Source organism: Meriones unguiculatus, chromosome 1 (assembly GCF_030254825.1).
Source record: "Meriones unguiculatus strain TT.TT164.6M chromosome 1, Bangor_MerUng_6.1, whole genome shotgun sequence".
Lineage (NCBI taxonomy): Eukaryota > Metazoa > Chordata > Mammalia > Rodentia > Muridae > Meriones > Meriones unguiculatus.
The window spans coordinates 163801685-163810999 of NC_083349.1; the positions used below are offsets into that span (position 1 = coordinate 163801685).

General features: G+C 41.4%; 1 non-coding gene across 1 annotated transcript; it reads left to right on the plus strand.

Moving 5' to 3' along the window:
- Positions 1–8420: 8420 nt before the first annotated feature.
- LOC132651864 (small nucleolar RNA SNORA17) lies at positions 8421–8548 on the plus strand. The gene has a single exon (XR_009589420.1). It is a non-coding gene; the product is annotated as a small nucleolar RNA SNORA17 (small nucleolar RNA).
- Positions 8549–9315: the final 767 nt, after the last annotated feature.

Sequence of the window (9315 nt, forward strand, 5' to 3'; positions counted from 1 at the left end):
TATTAAACCACTTGCTTTCCTAAAATCATGACTTTATTTTTATTTTAGAAAAGTGTAGTGAAAAACAACAACTACTTGAGAGGCTAAAGCATTTAAGTAATATCCTCCAAGTTAGTTGCATAAAAAGAATACATAAACCTTGCAGTATTGCTAGTGCTCGGGATCCATATTTCTGCTTTGAATACTTCTTTGGTGGGCTCCATTCCAGCTTCCCAGCATCAGGGACACTGAGGCACTCCTATAAAGTAAGGAAGGTGGGCTTTGGGCCAGTGGAACATGTCTTGTGTATAGATACCTGAGTGTTCTGCTGTGTTGACGGAGGAGGCTTCACCCATACATTATATCATATCTAGACACAACTGTTTGAACTTAGTTTGAACTGCTTGAACTTCTAACCTATTGCTTAGAAGACATGAATGGCAGTTTCTGCTTCTTAACGTGACTGAATATTAAGAAATCCTTTCACCAACTGCTCAAAAAATGAAGATGAAAAGAAGCAGCTATGGGAAGGAATAAACAGAGTAGAAGGAGCTTTTTCACTTCAGGTGCATTTTAAAGCCTGCAGCACTGTTCTCTCCATGAGCATATCTTCAGTTTTACTCCCAATGAGGGTTTTCTGTGGCCAGATGAAGCAGAATTACGAGAACTGCTGAAAAAACTGTTTTAAAGCATTCTGTAGCTGGGGAGTAACTCTTCCCCATTCAACAAGCCAGTGCTGGCACTGGGGATTAATAACTCTACTTTCAAAGAAAGCTGCAATTAAAGTATCCCCCAGCCCCAAAGGCAGACTGAAGATTTTTACTGTGGGAAGTGGCTCTAGCAAGATGAACTACACCAACCATCAAGGCCAGGATTTTGTGGGGAAGATTCTTAGGAAAAAATAAATCCAGGGCTTTGTGTTTAAGACCAGCAAATGCATGTTCATAAGTGTGTTTTAAAAACCTATCTATTAATATTATTTTTAGAAACCTATCTATTATTATTATTATTAACTTTTAATAATATTTAAATGGCTTTAAAAATTGTTTTCTTTTTTTTATTAATTACACTTTATTCATTTTGTATACCCCCATAAGCCCCACCCTCCTCCCCTTCTGATCCCACCCTTTCTGCATGCATGCCCCTCCCCAAGTCCACTGATAGGGGAGGTCTTCTTCTCCTTCTTTCTGATCTTAGTCTATCAGTTCTCATCAGAAGTGGCTGCATTGTCATCTTCTGTGGCTTGGTAAGGCTGCTCCCCCCTCAGGGGGAGGTGATCAAAGAGCAGGCCAATCAGATTATGTCAGAGGCAGTCCCTCTTCACATTACTATGTAACCCAATTGGACTCTGAACTGCCCTGGGCTACATCTGTGCAAGGGTTCTAGGTTATCTCCATGGATAGTCCTTGGTTGGAGTATGAGTCTCTGGGAAGTTCCCTGTGTTCAAATTTTCTTGTTCTGTTGCTCTCCTTGTGGAGTTCCTGTCCTCTCCAGCTCTTGCTATTTCCCAGTTCTTACCTAAAATTCCATTCACTCTGCCAGACAGTTGGCCATCAGGCTCAGCATCTGCTTTGATAATCTGCAGGGCAGAGGCTTTCAGAGGCCCTCTGTGGCAGGTTCCCAGGTTGTTTCCTGTTTTCTTCTTCTGGCTTTCAGAGGCCCTCTGTAACAGGTTCCTAGGTTGTTTCCTGTTTTCTTCTTCTTCTGATATCCAACCTCTTTGCCTTTCAGGATGGGGACTGAGCCTTTTAGTTAGGGTCCTCTCTTTTGCTTAGTTTGTTTAGATGTACCGATTTTAGTGGGTTTATCCTATGTTGTATGTTTATATGAGTGAGTATATATCGTGTGTATACACGTTTGCAATGTATCTTAATCATATCTACCCCCACTCTCCTCCTCCAATTCTTACTAGCACCCCCAAAACATCTGCCTCCCAAGTTCAAGTTCTTTTCTTTTAGATTTATTTTATATGTATCAGTGTTTTGCCTGCATGTATGTATGTATGTATGTATGTATGTATGTATGTACTTTTGTATGTGTGCCACATAAGGGCCTAGTATCTGTGAAAGTCAGAAGAGGGCATTGAACCCCCATGAACCTGGAGTTATGATGGTTGTGAGTCACTATGTGGGTGCTTAGAATCAAATTCCACTCCTCTGCAAGAGCAATTGGCCTTAAGTACTAAGCTTTGTTCACAGCCTCTTCCTCCTTGTCTTCCTACTCCTTGTCCTTCTCATCCTCCTGGTCCTCGTCCTCCTGGTCCACTTCCTTCATCTCATCCCCTTTCTCCTCCTCATGCCCCTTGTCTTCCTCATCATCATCCTTTTCCTACTCTCCTACTCCTTCCTTCCTTCCTTCCTTCCTTCCTTCCTTTCTTCCTTCTTTTTTTCCTTCCTCTCTTCTTCCTTCCTTCCCTCCCTCCTTTATCCTCCCTCCCTCTGTTCCTTCCTTTCTTCTTTCCTTTTCTTTCTTTATTTCAAGTATAAAACCTATTGAGTCTGACTAGTGTTTGTGCATGGTCAGGGGCACATTCACTGGGCTACAGGCAACTTCCCATTAAAAAGACTCTACCTCCCTTAGCTAAATCTAAGTAGCAATAGTTCCTTGGCTAGGAAAGGGACCTCAGTAACCCCTACTACATGTATTTTGGACTTTTAAGCGACTCAATTCTGTTTAGGTAATTCCAGTTTCTCTGAGTTCCATGTCCTGTCTGGAAGATGGTATAAACAATGTATGTGACCAATCATGAACTGGTACTTTTCAAACCATAAGTCAAAATTAAACTTTCTCCTTTTAGTTTAATTGGAGAGGTATTTTGTTATAGTAATGGAAAATTGACTAACACCATGTCAGAGTTTTTAGTTTTAGAATATTTTTTAATTAATTAATTTACACCTAGATCATAGCTCCCTCCCACCTCTCCTCCCAGTCTCACCCTTCCTACCTTATTCCTTCTCCCCTATTCCTCAGAAAAGAGGAGCCCCCCCCCATCCACCCACCCCAGCTCATCTATTCATATGAGGATTGAATTCATCCTCTTCCCCTGTAGCCTAGTAAGGCAGTCCTGTCAGGAAAAAGTGATCAAAAAGCAGACAACAGACACATGTCAGAAACAGTCCCAGCTCTCCTTACTAGTTTACCCACATGAAGCCTGGGCTGCCCACCGGCTACATATATGTAGAGGACATATATGTAGGTCCAGTCTAGGCATGGTCCTTGGCTGGTGCTTCAGACTCCGTAGTCCCCTCTGGGCCCTGGTTAGTTGGCTCTGTTGGTCTTCTTGTGGAGCTCCTGTCATGTCGGCAGCCTTTTATCCTTTCCCGCACTCTTCCACTAGACTCCCTTTGCTTTGCTGAATGTTTGACTGTGAGTCTCAGCATCCGTTTTGAACCATTGCTGGGTTAGGTGTAGGATTAGGGTTAGGGTTAAGAGTTAGGGTTAGGGTTTCTGGTGGGGATAAAATGGGACTGTCTACACAGAAGTCAGGATAGCACTTGGCATATAGAATTATAAATGATTGTTAAGGACTAGCTATTGTTAAGTACATATATGTATATCAGAAAGCAAATGCATTTTTATGTGCACATGGGCATTCACGCACCGTACCCTGGAACAGTTACACTGAGCTTAGCACACATCCACACCTGTGTGACTATACTTTCCTAAATAACAAACAGAGTCCTAGAGATCTCTTCCTCTCACCCTCTTTTCTGCTTGAAAAACAGCCAATTCTCCCCAATTTCAGGCCCCTCCATGAGTTTCGGGGAGAGGAACGTACCTTAAGGTATGTAGTCTCTGGGCCTTACTACAGAGTGAATTACTACAGTGTCAGGATTTTACTTATTAGTTCTAACTGCAACTTACTATCCAACACTCCTTAATCCCCCGCCCCGCCCCAATCTGCACATTGGTTTTTGGTTTTGCCTTCATTGTATTTGTGTGAATGAACACCTCAACAAAGTAATAGTAGAACTTCTGGATGGGCTTAAAAGTTACCACAGATCGTGCCCATCTTCCTTGGGACCTTTGGAAAGCCTTTAAAGAAACAATAATCAACAGCCTGGTGGTCTCCATTGGCTTGGCTGAACACGCTGCACTGAGATGCAAGGCATTACTCTATGTTTGCAAGCCTAGAACTTATGCTTATCAATTTGCTTTTTTGTCTCAGCAAATAAAATTGGCACTTTTGAGACAACAAGAGGTATAGTCCCTGTACATTTAGCAACATTTTAGAGTCATAATGGGATTGAAAGGTTTGAGCTCAGGTGCAAGCTCACAAGGAAGACGATTGTGAGATAATTCCTAACAGCATGGATGGATGACCACATAAGTAAACATTTAGAAGGAGACAGATTTCACAGGATCATATTATTTTATTTTTATATTAAATATATATTTAAATTAAAATACAATTACATTATCTCTTTCCTTTCATTCTTTCCACTGCTTCCTCATACCCTCCTTCTCACACGCTCAAATTAATAGCCTAACGTCTCTCTTTGTTATTGTCTCACAAACACACACACACACACACTTCTAAATATATAAAAATAGTCTGCTCAGTTTGTTTACTGTTACTTCCATGTGTATGACTTTAGAGCTGACTACTTGGAACTGGAAAATGAATTCGGGAGTAATTCCCTGGAAATAGCTACTTTTCCTTTTCTTCACAGTCCTCAGTTGCCTATAGACCTTTTTCTAAAGGTGGGGCCCCACGAGATTCTCCTTTCGCAATAGCCTGTCTTTTGTATTGTCAACATTTGGGTCCTGTTCAGGCTGACATATATTGAGGTGCCTTGGGTAGAGCTTATCTCACAAAAGACTTACTAATCTTCCTGCTCTCTCTAAGCCTTAGGTTCAGGAGTTGTGTTGCAGATGTATCCACTGAATCTGGGCACCCTGCTCTCACTGGTTTTCTGCATCTTTACCAGTTGCGTTTTTTTCATAATGGTCTCTACCTGAAACAAAGATGATTTGACATCCATTTTATGAGCGATGAGAGCTATATTTATCTGCAAATATAAGGGAAAGTATTTAGAATGCAGTTGGGGATTACACTGGTGTATTAAAGTGGTAACAGGAGGTTCTCATCTAAGATCTACAATCCACTCACCACAGGTTGTTGGTTAGGCTGCCAGTATGAGGCGTGATTTCCCCTTTTGTTGAGAAGGCTTGAAGTTCAATTGAGTAGACATTGGTTACCACAAAGATATAAATGACACGATTGGACCTTTCAGGATGTCATGCTGGTCATTATTGTGGTTCACAGGCATCATGGATGGGTGGGACTATTGGTCGTTTCCCTACCTTGGCAGCTCTACAGTACTTCCTGGAATTATAGAAGCTAGTCCTCAGGGAGAGGTTTTTGAGTAAGATCCAGCTTTATTACTTCCAATTCTGTGTTTAAAGTGTGTGCCATCTTATGCAATAGGGACTTGCCTTCAACCTTTGGGAAGCAACCAAGTAGAAAAACAATAGCCTATATTGTTTGGGGATTCTTCTCAATTTCTTTGACCAACAACTCAAAAAGGGTTTTTCATGTCTAGTAATAGTCTTTTGTTAAATACTCAATGGCTCTTGGGAAGCATTGTCATTACAAATGGCATAACTTCATTAAAAATATATATATAATACATACTTATATGTCTTATATGTAAATTTGGGGAAAATTATACAGTCTTTTATAATCTTACAAATTTTTAGTGTTTTTTTAAACATATTCCCTACATCTCTTTCTGTATTGACATCCCTCTCAGTTAAGTATCTTCTTGTTTTTATGATTTGCTACTTCATTTAATTTTTATCCTGTTATTTTCCCTCTCTAGTAATAACCCCTTCAATACCCCCCCTTTTTTGGTTTCTTTTATTACTCTGGGTTATAGATTCACATTTAAAGATTTGAAGATATGACCCTCAAATGAGAATGAATATGTAATATTTGTCTTTCTGGGTCTGGGTTACTTTGGTCAATATGGACTTTTCTACTCCCAACCATTTAACTGAAGATTTTATAATTTTATTTTTTCCAAAGCTTAATAGTGTTCCATGCTCTGTATGAGCCACATTTTCATTGTCACTTCATCAGTTTTTTTTTTTTTTTTTTTTCCTATTTACTAGCTATTGTGAATAGAGGCCAAGTGAGTATCTGTGGAGTAAGTCCTTTGGGCAAATGACAAGAAATCATATAGCTTTATGTGATAGATTTATTTTTAGATTTTTGAAAAATTTCCACACTGATTTCCAGAGGGGGCTGTACCAGTTTGCAATCCCATTAATAGTGAACGAGTATTCCCTTTTCCCCACATCCTCTGGAACATCTGTTGTTAGTTGTTTCGTTGATCTTTGGCATTCTGACTGCAGTGAGGCGAAATTTAAATTTTTTTCCTGATTTGCATTTTCTACTTACTAAGGATGATGACATTTTTTTAAAAGCTTTTTATTAGATCATTGTGAATTTCACATCAATTCCACACTCCAGTTACACTCATCTCCCCTTCCCTTTGTTCCTGCTCTCCACCTTTGCAACCTATCCCCAACAAACAGAAAAAATAAAAAATCTTATTGTGGAAGCTGTAGCATGCCATGGTGTGTGCCACAGTATACCCTTTTTTCCACACTTCTTTCCTTGTAAGTGTTCATTGCAATGACTCCTTGGTCTGGTATGAGGCCTCTGGCTTTTGCTACTCTAACAATACTGGAACCTCACTGGGGCACCTCCTGGATGTCCTGTTGCTGCCCTGTGTCATGAAGATCTGTAAGACAGCCCTTTCATGTACTCCAGCTGATGGGGTAGACTGATGGGGTAGAGGTTGGGGCGGTCCAATGCAAACCCCTGGATCTGGGTATGAGGGGTATCTGACCTGGTCAGCCGGCCAGCTCTCTTGCTCTCATGCCCTTGAGGCCAGTTCACTAGCAACCCCTGCAACCATGGCCAGCTCTACCCTGCTGCTTAGTCAAGGTGTAGGGCTTGCTCTCTCCAGTGTTGCACCTGATGAAGGTCATGGCCAGTTTTCCACTCTCATGACCTTGGAGCCAGTTCAACTGCCTACCAAGGGAAGAGGGAGAGGAGGAGAGTGTCTCTCCCTCATCTGTGCCATCACACAGCAGACAAAAGGCAGGGATGGCTATCCCATGCTCACTCCCTCAGTACCCGCTCACAGGCAACCACCATGTCCAGGGCTAGTTCTACTGTGCTATCCAGGCAAGGTGTAAGGCCCGATCCCCTGGGAGCAGGTGAGGTAGGGTCAGCCCTCCTGCTTTAATGGCATTGGAGCTAGCTCTTTCTGCCTGCTGTAGGTGACCAGAGGCAAGGATAACTTCTCTCCTTCACCATGTCACTGAGCAGCAGACAAGTGGTAGGGCCTAAACAGAAAATTCTCAAAATAATAAATAAACATTCCTAAGAAATATATATATAGCAGTCTCAGGAAAGACCCCTGTCCTCAAATTTTTTGGTTCTGTTGCTCTCCTTGTGGAGTTCCTGTCCTCTCCAGATCTTACTGTTTCCCATTTCTTTCCTAAGATTCCCTGCACTCTGCCCAAAGGTTGCCCATAAGTCTCAGCATCTACATTGATAGTCTGCAGGGCAGAGCCTTTCAGAGGTCCTCTGTGTCAGGCTCCTGACATGTTCCCTCTTTTCTCCTTCTTCTGATGTCCAGCCTCTTTGCCTTTCTGGATAGGAATTGAGCATTTTAGCAAGAGTCCTCCCTCTTAATTAGTTTCTTTAGGTGTTCAGATTTTAGTAGGTTTATCCTATATTATATGTCTACATGAGTGAGTATTCTTTCTGCTTCTGGGATAGATCACTCAGGATGATCTTTTCCAGATCCTACCATTTACCTGCAAAATTCATGATTTCCTTGTTTTTTATTGCAGAGTAATATTCCATTGTGTAGATATACCACAATTTGTGCATCCATTCCTCCACTGACGGGCATCTGGGCTATTTCCAGCTTCTGGCTATTACAAATAAGGCTGCTACAAACATGGTTGAGCAAATGTCCTTATTGTGTACTTTCCAACCAAGGACTATGCATGGAGATAACATAAGACCCCTGCACAGATGTACCCCATGGCAGTACAGTATCCAAGTGGGTTCTATTGACAGGGACTGTCTCTGACATGAACTGATTGGCCTGCTCTTTAATTACCTCCCCCTGAGGGGGAAGCAGCGTTACCAGGCCACAGAAGAAGACAACTCAGCCACTCCTGGTGAGACCTAATTGACTAGGATCAGAGGGAAGGAAAAGAGGTCCTCCCCTGTCAGTGGACTTGGAGAGGGGCATGCATGCAGAGGGTGGAGGAAGGAAGGGATTGGGATGGGAGGAGGGAGGGAACCACGGGGGGATTACAAAGTGAATAAAGTGTAATTAGTAAAGAAAAAAATTAAAAAAGAAATATATATATGTGTGTATGTATGTATTAATGTTCATAATTTTTAAAATGCCCTATAGTCATTGCAGGTATGACTGCCATTGCATGTGTGTCAGTAGGTGGCAGAGAGGAGAGAGGCCATGTTTACATTCAGTGTTCTAACCTGTGAATATCTGAATATTAGTAGCTTAACACTCCCTGAAAAAGGGGGTGGGGAAGTCTGACACCACCGTGAGTTTGGGGCACCAAGGGATCTGGACAGGGATCTAGACTGAGATGACCTGGGAGGGCAGAGCATGCCCAGGATGACCTCTGCCTAATGCCATACAAAATGCACGAGTGGGACATAGCAGTCCTGAGACTACTTCTGAGATGACCCCAGATACCCAGAGACCCCAGGCACCACTAAGAGGAGCAACTAAGTGGTGGAGAAATGGATAAGAAAGAAAAACAGAAGGATGTGGGCACAATGAAGAGAGGCAGAACTGGAGACTCAAAGGTTGTATATGAAAAATCCAGGGATGACACTGTCCTACATTGAAAAAAATTTGAAACCATCCCAATAAAATCATGAATGCAACAGGAATGCACACTGTTTCTACTTTTTTTCAGTGTAGTGCTTGAAGCAAGAGCTAGTGCAATAAGACAAGAGAAGAAAATGAAAGGGATACACATAGTAAAAGAAAAATTAAATGATCTATTTGCAGTTGATATAGTATACATAATTCTTTTAAAAAAAATCCTACCACAAACCTATAATTTATCATTGAATTCAGTAAAGTGGCAAGATATAAGATCAGCCTATAAAATCCAGTAGCCTACTTCTGAGACAATAACTGTGTTGAGAAAGAAACCATGTACGTGCTATCATTTACAAAAGACTAAAAAAAAAAAATCTAGGAATAAATCTAACCAAGGAGGTAAAAACTTTATTTATAACTTCATATCTCTGAAGAAAGAGAT